Genomic DNA, 12,694 nt, shown 5'->3' with positions numbered 1-12,694 from the left:
GGAGCAGACGGGGCCTTTGTCTTTCTGCCTCGATGCTTCTTTTCAGGGCTTTTAAAAGCCTCTCTGACTTGGGGAAGACAGCTGTGATCCTATAAGCCCACGTGGAAGGAATCTCCTTAAATCCCTCTCCTCTCCCTTAGGTTCTACTGCTCTGTCCCTTCCCACCAGGATGGCCCTCCCTCCTTCCCTCCCCAGCTCCTGTGGAATGCATGGAGCGGGCTGCAGCCTTCCAGAGCCCCTGCCTGTGGGGAGGGGAAAAAACAGCAGAAAACTGTGGGCTGGCCACAGTGTACGGGAGAGAGGCCAGGAAGGGGGTTGAGCAGAGCATGGAGGATCATGTAAAAGGAGAGGAGAGGAAGCCTCCTCCCCCTTCACTTCAGACAGAACTAGGCAGTCGCATAGTTTCCAATAACTCTTAGGTGACAGTATGTGTAAACTTTACTCCAGAAAGCCAAAAGGCATTTGTCTAGGGGCGGTGGAAGAAGATCTGAGGGCTTTAGTTGACCACAGGCAGGATGCACTGGGGAAGATGGAGCAGTCTCAGGCTGCATACACAACTATAGTGTCCAGAAGGAAGAATGCGATAGTCCTCCCGTATATGTTCTGATCCGATCATATCTAGAATACTCTGCCCATTAATTGGAGTCATGTGATAAGGGGCACACTGACCAGTGAGGGCATATGGAGGTGCCACAGTGATATAAAAATTAAATTTAGTCTCTAGTAATAAAAGTATTATATTTTTATGAAGTTTATAAAATATCGTTAGAAATCAAGGAATAAGAAAATACAAAATAAGAAAACCACGTGCCTAGGACTGATTAGCCCATTCACATCTTTCTTACTACATATTGCAATGGCCGAGTAGACAAAGAGGAGGAGGTAGGCATTACAGCCAGTTTAAATACTAATTGTGATTTCCCCCAAGTGGAGCCTCAGGTGAGATTATAGGGAATTCTGGGAAATACCAAGGACTTCTGGGATTGAAGTCTAGGATTCAAAGCTCCATTTTTACAGTGGTGATGGGACAGTTCCTATGGGGCTTGGTTTAAGGAACTGGAGATGTTGAGCCTGAATAAAAGAAGACTTGGGGGGAGGGTACATGATAACTGTAGCTGTCCTCAAAGTACTTAAACGCTAGCTGCTGTGATGGCGATGAGGATGAAGGTCTGACCTGTGGAATAAGGATCAGACAGGCCGTGTGGTCAGGACTAAGGCAATGGATTTGGATCCAGAGAAACTAGGTTCAGGTTTCAGTTCTCTCCTTCCCTGGGTGATATTGGGCAATCCAATAATCCAAGCCAACAATTCAACAAACATTTATTAAGAATCTGCTTTGTGCCAAAGAACTGTGAGCTAGTCAACAAACAGTACCTGGCCCTAAGGAGATAATATACTCCATGGCCATGAAGGCAGCGAAGCAGACACTATGGAGTGCTTAGAGCTTGGTTAGACAATGAAGATGCCCAGCTCATCCCCTGCATCCTGGGCCATTGCCAGTCTCTCCACTTTCGCCTTGCCATGCCACTTGGAAGGCTCTGCAAGAGAGAGTGAGCCTGATTGATACCTTTGTGCAATTGTGCTTCATTAATTCACTTGCAAGTCAAGACATCACTCTCATGAGGTCATGGTCTTCTTTCACAATGAAAGACAAACAACAATAACCTGGCCCTAAGGGGAACTATATCCCCTAAGGACAAGTCCTCTAAGCTTTCTGAGCCTCGGTTTCCCCAAATATAAAATGACAGGCTTATAGGAAATGGCCTATATATTCCCTTTCAGCTCTAAATATATCCTGTTATGATGCTAGTGGGTGGAAGTTATAAGAAGGCGGGTTTTAACAATATAAATAGGAGCTTTCTAACAATTAGAGCTGTCTGAAAATAAACTTCCTTGCCCTGGAAGCTTGGATTCGCTCATTCATTCATTCAACAAAAGTTTATTAATTATGTAAGAGGACGGTGTTAGGTGCTGGGGGAGACTGAGGGTTTAGCTTTTAAAATACACTTGCCCTCAGAGAGCTGAGTAGAGATCTAGTAGAAGGATAAGGAAGGGTCCAAGAGCATGTGTAATAGAAAGAAGAGAATACCATTTGGAGTCAGAAGACCTGGGTTTAAATCCTGACTCTGCTACTTATTTGTTGTGTGACCTTAGGCCTCAGTTTCTTCATCTGTAAAAATAGAGTTAAAAAAATGACCTTGAAGATTCCTTCTAGCTCTAAATCATAGGATCCTGTGACACTGATATCTACAAAATTCCTTATTATATAATACCATTTTATTTATACACACACATATATACATATACATATGTATATATACACATACATACATACTCTAAAGGATCTTGGTAGCACAGCTTACTTGGTCTGGAGTCAGGAATACTTGAGTTCAAATCTGGCCTCAAACACTTACTAGCTGTATGACCCTAGGCAAGTCACTTAACCCTGTTTGCCTCAGTTTCCTCATCTCTCGAACTGGAGAAGAAATACCAAACCACTCAAACCTCTTTTCCAAGAAAACCCCAAATGCAGTCACAAAGGGTCAGTCGTGCCTGAAAAAGACTGTCTGATAATAATAATCAAAGCCTGCAGAAAGAATCTCCTCCTCCCCAGTCAAGACATTGAGGCTTTGTTACTTCCAAGATTGGGGTGTCATCCAGAAACACTGGAGTACTTTCTCTTGCTCCATCCCTCCTTGGTGCCATGATGTAGGGGACTTCCTATCTCTCCAAAGGGGGTATGTACTCTGAGCTACTTTTTCAGCCTTGTCTGGATGCATTGTCTGGAGCCAGCCACACTCCTTCCTGTGGTGGCCAAGGGAATAGGTTGGCAGTGTTTTAGCCCACGATGAGTAAGCAGTCAACGAGGCTACCAAAGAGCCAAATTTAAGATCTTGGCTTCTTTCGGACAGAATGAACTACTCCAGGTTATATTGTGTAAACCTTAAAATTTCTTAGACTTATAAATGTTGGAAATTAAATTTTAATTTCCAAATAAGAAATAAGAAATTTCCAAAATAAGAAATTTTAAGGTTTACAATTGTTTAGGTACAGATATTGGGGTAGAAAGATAACTAGAATCATGGCACCTATCTCCCTCTCAGAAGAGAGGTGGAGAGGTACGAGGGCAGTGCTTTATCTGTTTTCACATAGCCACTATATTGGGCATTTTTGCTTATTATTTTTCTTTGTTAAAAAGAGGAATAGATCTATTTCTAGAAACGACTACTATTAGAAATAAAATATCAGTAAGTTTTGTTTTGTTTTTTAAACAAAAGAGCACTCGGCTTAGAGCCAATATCACTGCCTGCTTGAGTTATACCTTTGTCCACTCCTACCTACCTTTCTGGTCTTCTTGCATCTTACCCCTTCCGGTGACACTGGCCTCTTTGGCCTTTCTCACATTCTATCTATTGATTCTAGGCGTTTCCCCTGACCCGGCTCCCATTTGTGGAATGCTCTCTCTCCTCATCAGTGCCTCCTGGCTTCCCTGGCTTCCTTGAGGTCACAGCCAAAGTCATACTTCTGCCAGAAGCCTCTCCTAATCCTCCTTAATCATAGCACCTTCCCTTGAAATGATCTCCAATTTATCCTATATCTTATTTGTTCATAGTCATTTGCATATTATTTCCCTCATTAGACTGAGTTCCTTAATAATAATAATAACAATTTACATATATAGTGCCTACTATGTCCCAGGCTAAGCTCTTTATAAATATTATCACAGTTGATCTTTACAACAACCCTGGGAGGATGCAATTATCTCAATTTTTGGAAGAAGAAATTGAGGCAAATAGAAATTGGATGGCTTGCTCAGGGTCAGCTAGAATGTGTCCGAGGCCAAGTCTGAACTCAGGTCTTCCAGACTCCATCTCTATTGTGTCATCTAGCTGCCCCACCATGTTCCCCTTGAGAACAGAGACTATTTTTTGCCTTTCTTTGCAAACCCATAGATTACTTTGCAGTGATACATAGTAGGTGCTTAATAAATGCTTGGTGACTTGACTTGGATCATAGTCCTGGCCCTGCCATCATGTGACCTTTAGTTAGTGCACCAACATCTGGGTCCCAGTTTCCTTATCTGAAGAATGAGAACAAGAGTGCTGGCCTTATTTATTTCCCTACTTGTGAGAATCCTACAAGACATTGAGCATCAGTGTGGCAATGCTTTAGAAATGTTAGGATCATTTAAAAAAAACAACGATATTCTTATTTTTACCAATTACAGGTAATAACAAATTTCCACAGAAGTTCTCAGAAGTTTTCTGATCTAAATTGTCTCCCTCTCTCCCTCCCTTCTCTTGAGATGGTAAAAGTAATTTGATCTGGATTATACAGGTATTATCAAGGATCATTATTTTTGATGTTTTGATATCATTTCAGTGGTGTCTGACTCTTCATGACCCTTTTTGGGGTTTTCTTTTAATTTCTTTATTAAATTTTTTTTTAAATTTTAAAATATTTTTCCATGGTTACATAATTCACGTTGTCCTCCTCTCCTCCTCCCTCCCCCTTCCTGGAGCTGACAAGCAATTCCGCTGGGTTATACATGTGTTATCACATGATGCCTATTTCCATATTATTCATGTTTGTAATAGAGTAATCTTTTAAAACTAAATCCCATTTGGAGTTTTCTTGGCAGAGAAACTGGAGTGGTTTGTCATTTCCTTCTCCAGTTCATGTTACAGATAAGGAAACTGTAGCAAATGGGGTAAATGACTTGTCCAGGGTCACCCAATTAGTAAGTATAGGTAAGACCTGATTTGAACTTGGGAAGATGAGTCTTCCTAACTCCAGGCCTGGTGCTCTATCCACTGTGCCACTTATCTAGGATTATTATTCTCAAACCTTAAAGTGCTTTATAAAAGTTGGTTACTTTCATCATAACCACTATTACGCCTCCACCACAGTGTGATGAATGAAATTCTCTAAAGGCTATATTTTCTAGTTATATAATATTATTTTATTAAAAGACACTCAAGTTTTCTAAACTAATCTGTGGACTCCCTACACTAAGCCTCCAGGCTATAAATAAAGAGGCCTGGGGAGAAAAAAGGGGGAAAAAGCCTCACTTCCTGTCCCCAAAACTCATACATGTTCCTTGTGACGTAATTATCCAGTCCCTCCCCAAAACATCCTGAAAGGTTTCTCACTGGACAATAGCCACACAGGAAATAAAGTCAAGAGACTTCTTCCCAGGAAGTGGTCGCCAAATCCCTCTGATATATGGCCCTCTTACTCCCTGCCTTGTGGCTGCACAATGGCACACTTTTCCTCAATGTGGCAGCTGCCTCGTTGATCAAGCCCTAGACAGATAAATAGGATACTGGTCTCCCTACCAGTTTTTACATCTACACAAAAGAAGAGAGGACGCTACATAGCCCTGGGGAGAGACAGCTCAAGCTTCAGCCCTAAAATCAAATTGTTTGAGCTTTAAAATCAACTTTCCACCCCCACCCCCACCACCGTAGTGATCACCATCCTCATCACAATCACCCTAGCACTGTAACTTCCTGACACATCTGACCAGTAGGGGAATGAGGGAAAGGACCAGCGAGTCCACCAAAGGACTCCCAAAGATTCTAAGCGTCCATCATGTGCCAATAGTGCACTGGGGCAACGGATGTCATATCTGAGAACTAGCCCGTGTCTATCCCAGGCCACTATTTGAAAGCCTAAGAATAGAGTCCTTTGAGATCTTGAGGTGGAAGGAGGCTAAGTCTGCGATCTACATCAAGGATGACCAGCCTCAGATTTTCTGTCATAATGCAGAGGAACAGAGACCTAAATAGTCCCCAGCAATAGATAATGCAATGATTATTTCTGTATTGTTGGGTAGTTCATTAACTTCATTAGGTGCTTTTTTTGGAGGAGAGGGAGGGTAGCAGATTCACCTCCCTAATGTAGCCTGCCTGGGGCTAATGGTAAAATTAATTTGCATTGGCAGAACACCAACACACACACACACACACACACACACACACACACACACACACACACACACACACACACACCAACTGATGGAAAGGAGACATAGATAGCCTAGGCTGGGAAACTAACGTTGACATCAGGGTTTGCTGTAAGATAGCAATGTTGTTGAAAGGCAACGCAGACTGGTAGATAGAAGGCCTCAGAGTCAGAAGGACTTTGGGTTCAAATCTGGGCCCCCCTGGCTGTGAGCCTGGGTACCTTTTGGTCCTTAGGGAAGCTCCTCCTTGTGAGCTCTCTACACAGAGGAATCAATCTCTTCTGATTGGAGTCCAGAGCCCAGTCTACGACTTCATGGGGACAGAGAAACAATGATAGTGCTGAGAGGGACCTTAGAGATCATCTAGTGACGCCCCTATTTTTTATTAATGGAGAAGAAAAGGCCCAGAGAGATTTAGTAAGAATCCAGCCGGTGTGAGGGCTAAATATCAATCTAATTCTATCTAGGGAGATGGTGGTAGAGGAAAGGAGGTTTAAGATGAATGTGCCAGAATAAAATAGATAAATAAAATTTTGCTTGCAGATTTTCTACATGGTATAGGTGGATGGAGTGCTAGGCCTGAAGACTTGAGTTCAAATGTCAGTCAAATCCTAGTTGGCATTTCTGGATCCTTGGATAGGCCACTAAACCAATCTAGTTTTCAGTTTCCTGATCTGTGAAATGGGGAAAGGACCACTGAGGTCCCTCCCAACGATGAGCAAATATATCCTACCATGCAGATGAAGAAAACGAAAAGGAACAGAAGGGAAGGTTTATATTTCAAGAATTGTGGAAGGGAGAATGGGATGAAGAAAGAAGAAAACAGAAGTCTAGGAAATGAAGGTGTGAAAAAGGCAGTCCTAAGTTCCTTGAAGGGATAAAATTTGGTGCCTTTCATTAGCTATTGCATTACAGAATTTTAGAAATAGGGAGGAAACTAGCAGTGATCTATTTCAATAGCCTAATTTTACAGTTGGGGATCATAGATCTAGAATCCAATACAACTTCATCAACCATTCAGTCCAAACCCTCATTTTATAGATGGGGAAACTGAGGCCTAAGGAGATTAAGTGATTTTTCGAGTGTCATCCAGGTAGTAAACATTTGAAACAGAATTTGAATTCAGGCCCTCTGAATCCATTTTATCAGTGCTTCTTTTTCCCATTTAAACTGAGATCAAGAGAGCAGACATGGCACTTGTTCCATATGGAAAATAGAAAACGCTCCTGTAAAGACATGCACAATCACAAATAGCATGAGATTTGCAATTAGCAAGTATTAATTATAGCAAGAATTAATTATAGCAATAGGGCAGCTAGGTGGCACAGTGACACAGCTTGGAATCAGAAAGTCTCATTTTCATGTATTCAAATCTAGCCTTTTACATTAGCTATGTGATCCTGGGCAAGTCACTTAACTTCAGTTTCTTCATCTCTACAATGAGCTAGAGAAAGAAAATGGCAAACTACTCCAGTATCTTTGCCAAGAAAATCTCTAGAAGAGCTGAACATGACTGAAAAAACAAGTAAATTATTACAATGATATGAACTGTGGAGATATTGTCAGAAGAGGCTAATCCAGGAAGTCTCCCTGGAGGAAGGTACTTTTTATCTGATCTTTAAACGTAGAGAAGATTGGCTGAAAGAATGTGAGGTCTCCAGAAGGGTCAAGGGTGGTGTGGGGGACACAAATTCATATTTTAAAGATTACCATTTGCTATGTATACAAAGAATTATGTTGGATGTGGGGGTGGATAGAAACATGAAAAGAAACATACACCATATCTGCCCTCGAGAATCCATTATCTAACAGGGGGCTTAAAATGCCCACAAATAAATATAATCCAAATTAGAATATGACAGTAACACTTTGTCCATTTCAAAGCACTCTATACTTATGTACTAGTTATTTTGGTCTGGTTTGGTCCTTGTCAGAAGGTTCCAACCGAGGGAAGTAAGAGATTTGGGGAAGGAAGGATGACTTTTACTCTGGCTAACTGGAGTAGATCTTCTTGGAGGAGGTGATGCTAAAACTCGACCTTGAAAAGAAGAAGACTTGAGTGGGTGGAAAAATTAGGAGAGTCAGTCCTCTGAGGCAGGACTTAAGGGAGAAAACATAGGGAGGGGAGGGGATTTCTATGTGGGAATTTAGTTCTTATTGGGGCATTATGTAGGAAGGTGCAGAGATGGATGTGACCAGTTCTGGTAGCGATTTAAAATGTAATTTGGCCAAACTCATGATCCAAGGGCAGCTGCTAGATCCATATGAGCAAAGGAGAATGGCCCAACTGGAAGTTCTAAGTAGGGGGTGTTTGGAAGCCACTCTAGTAGTGGTTTGTTGTTGCAGAATCGTTTCAGTTTCATCCAATTCTTCATGAGTTGTCCAACTCTTCATGACCCCATTTGGGGTTTTCTTGGCAAAGATACTAGAGTTATTTGCCATTTCCTCCTCCAGTTCATTTGATAGATGAGGAATTGGAGGCAAACAGAGTTAAGTGACTTGCCTGGAGTCACATAGCTAATAAGTTATCTGAGGAAGTCTTCAGGACTCTAGACCGGGCACTCTTTCGACTGTACCGTCTAATAGAAGGTGGGGTGCCCAAAGAATACTCCATATGGATCCTTGCTAGATAAGTACTTTGTTGTTCCAGTCCAAGGTGGGGGGGAGGGCAGGATTCCAAGTAGTCTAATGGGAGTCAGGCTCTAAAGTTCATGGCTCAGACCTTGCCATTGACACTGCCCCCTTCAGCTGTACCTCTACCCACCACCACGTGGCCCCTGGGAGTCACTAGAAACCATCCCAGCTCCCCTTCTTAGTGAACAGGGGGTAAATGGCTCTTCCCCTTCCCATACTGTGTTGAAGTCAAACTGATCTCATTGTTCCTCTGTCTTCTCTCTTCTACCCAGGCCTTTCTCTCTTTTTGATGTGCACAGAATAAGAGAACTTACTCAATTGCAGGAGTTGCAAGTGACCAGAAATAGAGAAGCTTACAACTTACCTCTCATTAAAGTAAAAAAGTCACTTTATCCTGTAGAGCTATTCTGGGCTTCAGAGCAAAGTAATTGGGCTTTGGGGGAAGATCATGTTTATAAGCAATGTGCTTTTGATGGAAAGAGCACTGGACTCACAGTCAAAAAGACCCTAGTTATAAGATCCAGGACAGACCATTTCATATCTTTCTGTTTCACTTACCTTAAGTGGAAAATGAAGTGTTGGGATTTAATGATCTCTAAGATTTCATCCAATTTTAACTTTCTCTGAGTCCGTGAGGAGCCCTGAGTTCTAATCTCTGGGCCAAGTCACTTTCCTTCTCAGTTTCTCATAGGTCTCAGTTTCCCCATCTGTAAAATGAGAGGCATGGAGTAGGTTTATTCATTCAACATTCCCAGGTCTCTATAGATAGCAGAACTGGCAGAAGGACATATAGCAATTATTACTGTGCTGAGTCAGGGCAATAATAGCACAACACCCCCTTTGGCTTTGGCTGGCTGACTCACATCTTCTCTGGGGGCCTGTTTCATTTTCAACTGACAACTGACAGCTAGGATAGCTCACTTGATAAGAGCATTGAATCTGAGTTCAGGAAGATTTGAGTTCAAATTCCAATCTCAGACACTTATTAGCTGTATACACATAGGCAAATCACTTCACCTCCTTTTTGCCTCAGTTTCCACAATTATAAAATGGGGATTGATAATAATGGCATCTGCCCCCTGGGTCAGTGAGGGTCAAAAGAGATACTTTTAAAGGGCTTAATGCAGTGCCTGGCACACAATAAACGCTTGAATCCTTTCTACTGCTTCTCACTGGCCTTCCTGGTGCTCATGGTAGTGCTAGGGATAGTGTGGCAGGGGCTTGAGATGGCATCATAGAAAATTAGATGAAAGAAACCCAAAAAATAGTTTTGGTTCATTCCCTTACCATGTATTTTATAAATTAGGGAACTTGAGGCCCCAAGATGTGAAGCAATTTGCCCAAGATCACAGAGACAGCAATAGGGAGAGGTCTTGAATCCCGGTCTGGAGGTATTTCTGCTATGAAAACGGATTCTCAAAGGCCTGTTTCCCCTCCATCAGTTGCACTTTGACTTGTAAGGCTGCTACAAATAGGCCTTCAGATGCCAACTCCTTCCCCCTGCTACCTCCTGCCACCCTGCCATCTCTTTAGTTACTTTATCATTCCTTCTTTGCCACCCTCTTATTTGTAGCTTTTCCAGGCTTGTGATTGTGCCCCTGATTGGGAGCTCCTAAAGAAGGAAAAGTCCTTCTCTCCTGTGGGACAGCTAGGAGTAAGAAGAGAGTTCTGGGCTAGGCATCAGGAAAACTCATCTTCCTGAGTTCTAATCCAGCCTCAGACACTTACTAACTATGTGACCCTAAGCAAGTCACCTAACCATGTTGACCTCAGTTTCTTCATCTATAAAATGAGCTAGAGGAGAAAACAGAAAACCACTCCAGCACAATTTGCCAAGAAAACCCCTGAAAGGGATCTTGATTGAAAAATGACTAGACAATGTAGACTCTAAATGAACCTCCTAGGGCAAACATCAACAACATGGAAATAGGTTCTGATCAAGGACACAAGTAATACCCAATGAAATTGCATGTTGACTGCAGGAAGGGTCGGTGGAGGGGAGGGAGGGAAATAATGTGATTATTGTAACCAAAAAAAAGAAAAAAAAAGAAAAATGACTAGACAATAACACAGTCCTATGGAGTTACCTGGGGACAGTGGAGTGATTAAGAGACTTACTGGGGTTAAACCAGATTTGAACCCTGATTTTAGATCCTATTCTTCATCCATTAGGCCCAGTTCTTCTCCAACCTTCACAATGCCTATTTCCAAATTGCCTTGTTCCAATTACCCTTCCACGGGAACTACTCTGGAATAACTCTCCCCTTCCCCATAGTATGTTGAAATCAAACTTTGCTATTCGTTGCTCCTCCATCTCGTCCTGTTCTTGTCCTTCTCATGTGCCCCACAACAACACCGAATTCTTTCCTCATTTCCATTGTTGAACATCCTGCTCTTCTTTCAAGGCTCCGCTGGTAGGCCACCTCTTCCAGATCTCAGATCCACACCGTCCCCCCAAAAGTGATCCCTCCCTACTCAGATTTTCTTAGAGTGGTTTGAAGCCTCACATTTACCTTTCCACATCCTCAAAGTGGTCAGTAAGAGGGACTGGATTGGACAATAAAATGAGGGATTGCATTCACTGAGCTCTAATGTTCCTTCTAGCTCCCCAGTCTTATAATGCTACAATTAGAAAGGAGGGAGGCAGAGAAGGGAGGGAAGAAGGGAGTCCTTCGAAAGGGAGGGGGTTCTATCCCTGGCTCCTATAGCTTGACATTTGCCACCATTACCAAATAGCTGTGCTTAGCTCTGCATTTCCATTCTCCGCCATCCCCTCAGGCCTTCTCCCTCTCAGTTTATCCATCTCTTGGAGAAACTCAGCAGAAGTTCACAGCCTCCAGTGCCCCTTTCCTCCTTTCCTGATCTGGGAACTGAGTTTGTGGGGGCAGATCCGCTGGCAGGCCTTGAGGAGGGGGAGGAGAGGGCCTGGACTCTAGAGACCCCGCATCAAGTCACCAGCAGGCACCAGGACTTGGCAGCCCTGATACCCCTACCCTCCCAGGAACCAGCAGCAATCTCTCTCCCTCCAGTACCCCTGCCTTGCGAGCACCATCTCGGGAATGCAAACACGCCGTTAATTTGTGTGCCTTGCAAATACTTTATTGGCATCTCGTGGCGTTGAAAGTCATGTAATTATGAGGAGAATTTATATGTCGCTGGGGCTGCCTGGGCTTCCTCCCTCTGCTTCCTTCCAGGCGCTGCAAATATTGAAGGCTGGTTGGGAAGAGAATCAAACCCACCCGCTTTTGTATCTATGCACCCTGTAGATAAGGTTTTAATTGAAAATTGGTTCGTCTGTTCCTGGTGCCTAATTACAAGCCGCCTACGCTGTCATTGGAGCGGGCAGACAGGAACTGAGGACCCTCGAGGAAAATTTGGGATTGGATAGGGAGACAGTGATGGCGGTGGCTTCAGAGGCTGTCCCTGGTTCCCCAAAGCTTCCCAGTTCTGACAGATGTCTTGGTATCAAAGCATGTGAACTGGAAGAGACTAGAGATTTTGCAGTCCAACTCTTTCATTTTACAGATGAAGAAACTGAGGTCTAGAAAGATGCAATCATTTGCTTAAGGCTACATAGAGGCAAGGATAGGGTTTATATTATAACCTAAGAGTCCTTATTTCCAGTACAGGAATCTTTCTAACATGTTACGGGGAACCACACCAAGAATTTATGTTTCTGTATCTCAAGGACCCAAAGTGGTTAGGACAAGGCATCAGAAATCCTACGTTCAGATCCTAAAAAGTGCTGAAACTTGTTAGCCTTATTACTTTAAGGAAAATCCCTTCACTTTGAACCTGTTTCTTTATTTCTTTGTTGTTCAGTCATGTCTGACTCTTCATGACTCCACTTGAGGTTTTCTTGGCAAAAATATTAGAGAGGTTCATCATTTTCTTCTCCAGCTTACTTTATAGATGAGGAAACTGAGGCAGACAGGGTTAAGCAACTTGCCCAGGGTCACAGCTAGAAAGGATCTGAGGCTAGATCTGAACTCAGGTCTTCCTGACTCCAGGATCAGCACTATCCACTGTGCTTGCTTCTCTTTATCTATACAATGGAGATAATGATTCTGTCCTGGTCATTGTGAAGAAAGT

At 42.8% G+C, this 12,694-nt stretch overlaps 1 protein-coding gene across 5 annotated transcripts in view; it reads left to right on the top strand.

Moving 5' to 3' along the window:
- The window catches only part of KIRREL1 (kirre like nephrin family adhesion molecule 1), a 156,962-nt gene that overhangs the window by 74,077 nt on the left and 70,191 nt on the right, over positions 1 to 12,694 (top strand). The gene's annotated exons all lie outside the window — the stretch shown is intronic.

The sequence above is a fragment of the Monodelphis domestica genome, chromosome 2, assembly GCF_027887165.1.
Source record: "Monodelphis domestica isolate mMonDom1 chromosome 2, mMonDom1.pri, whole genome shotgun sequence".
Taxonomy (NCBI): Eukaryota; Metazoa; Chordata; class Mammalia; order Didelphimorphia; family Didelphidae; genus Monodelphis; species Monodelphis domestica.
Note: the sequence above shows the minus strand (reverse complement) of the source record. Positions and strands in the feature narration are given on the sequence as shown.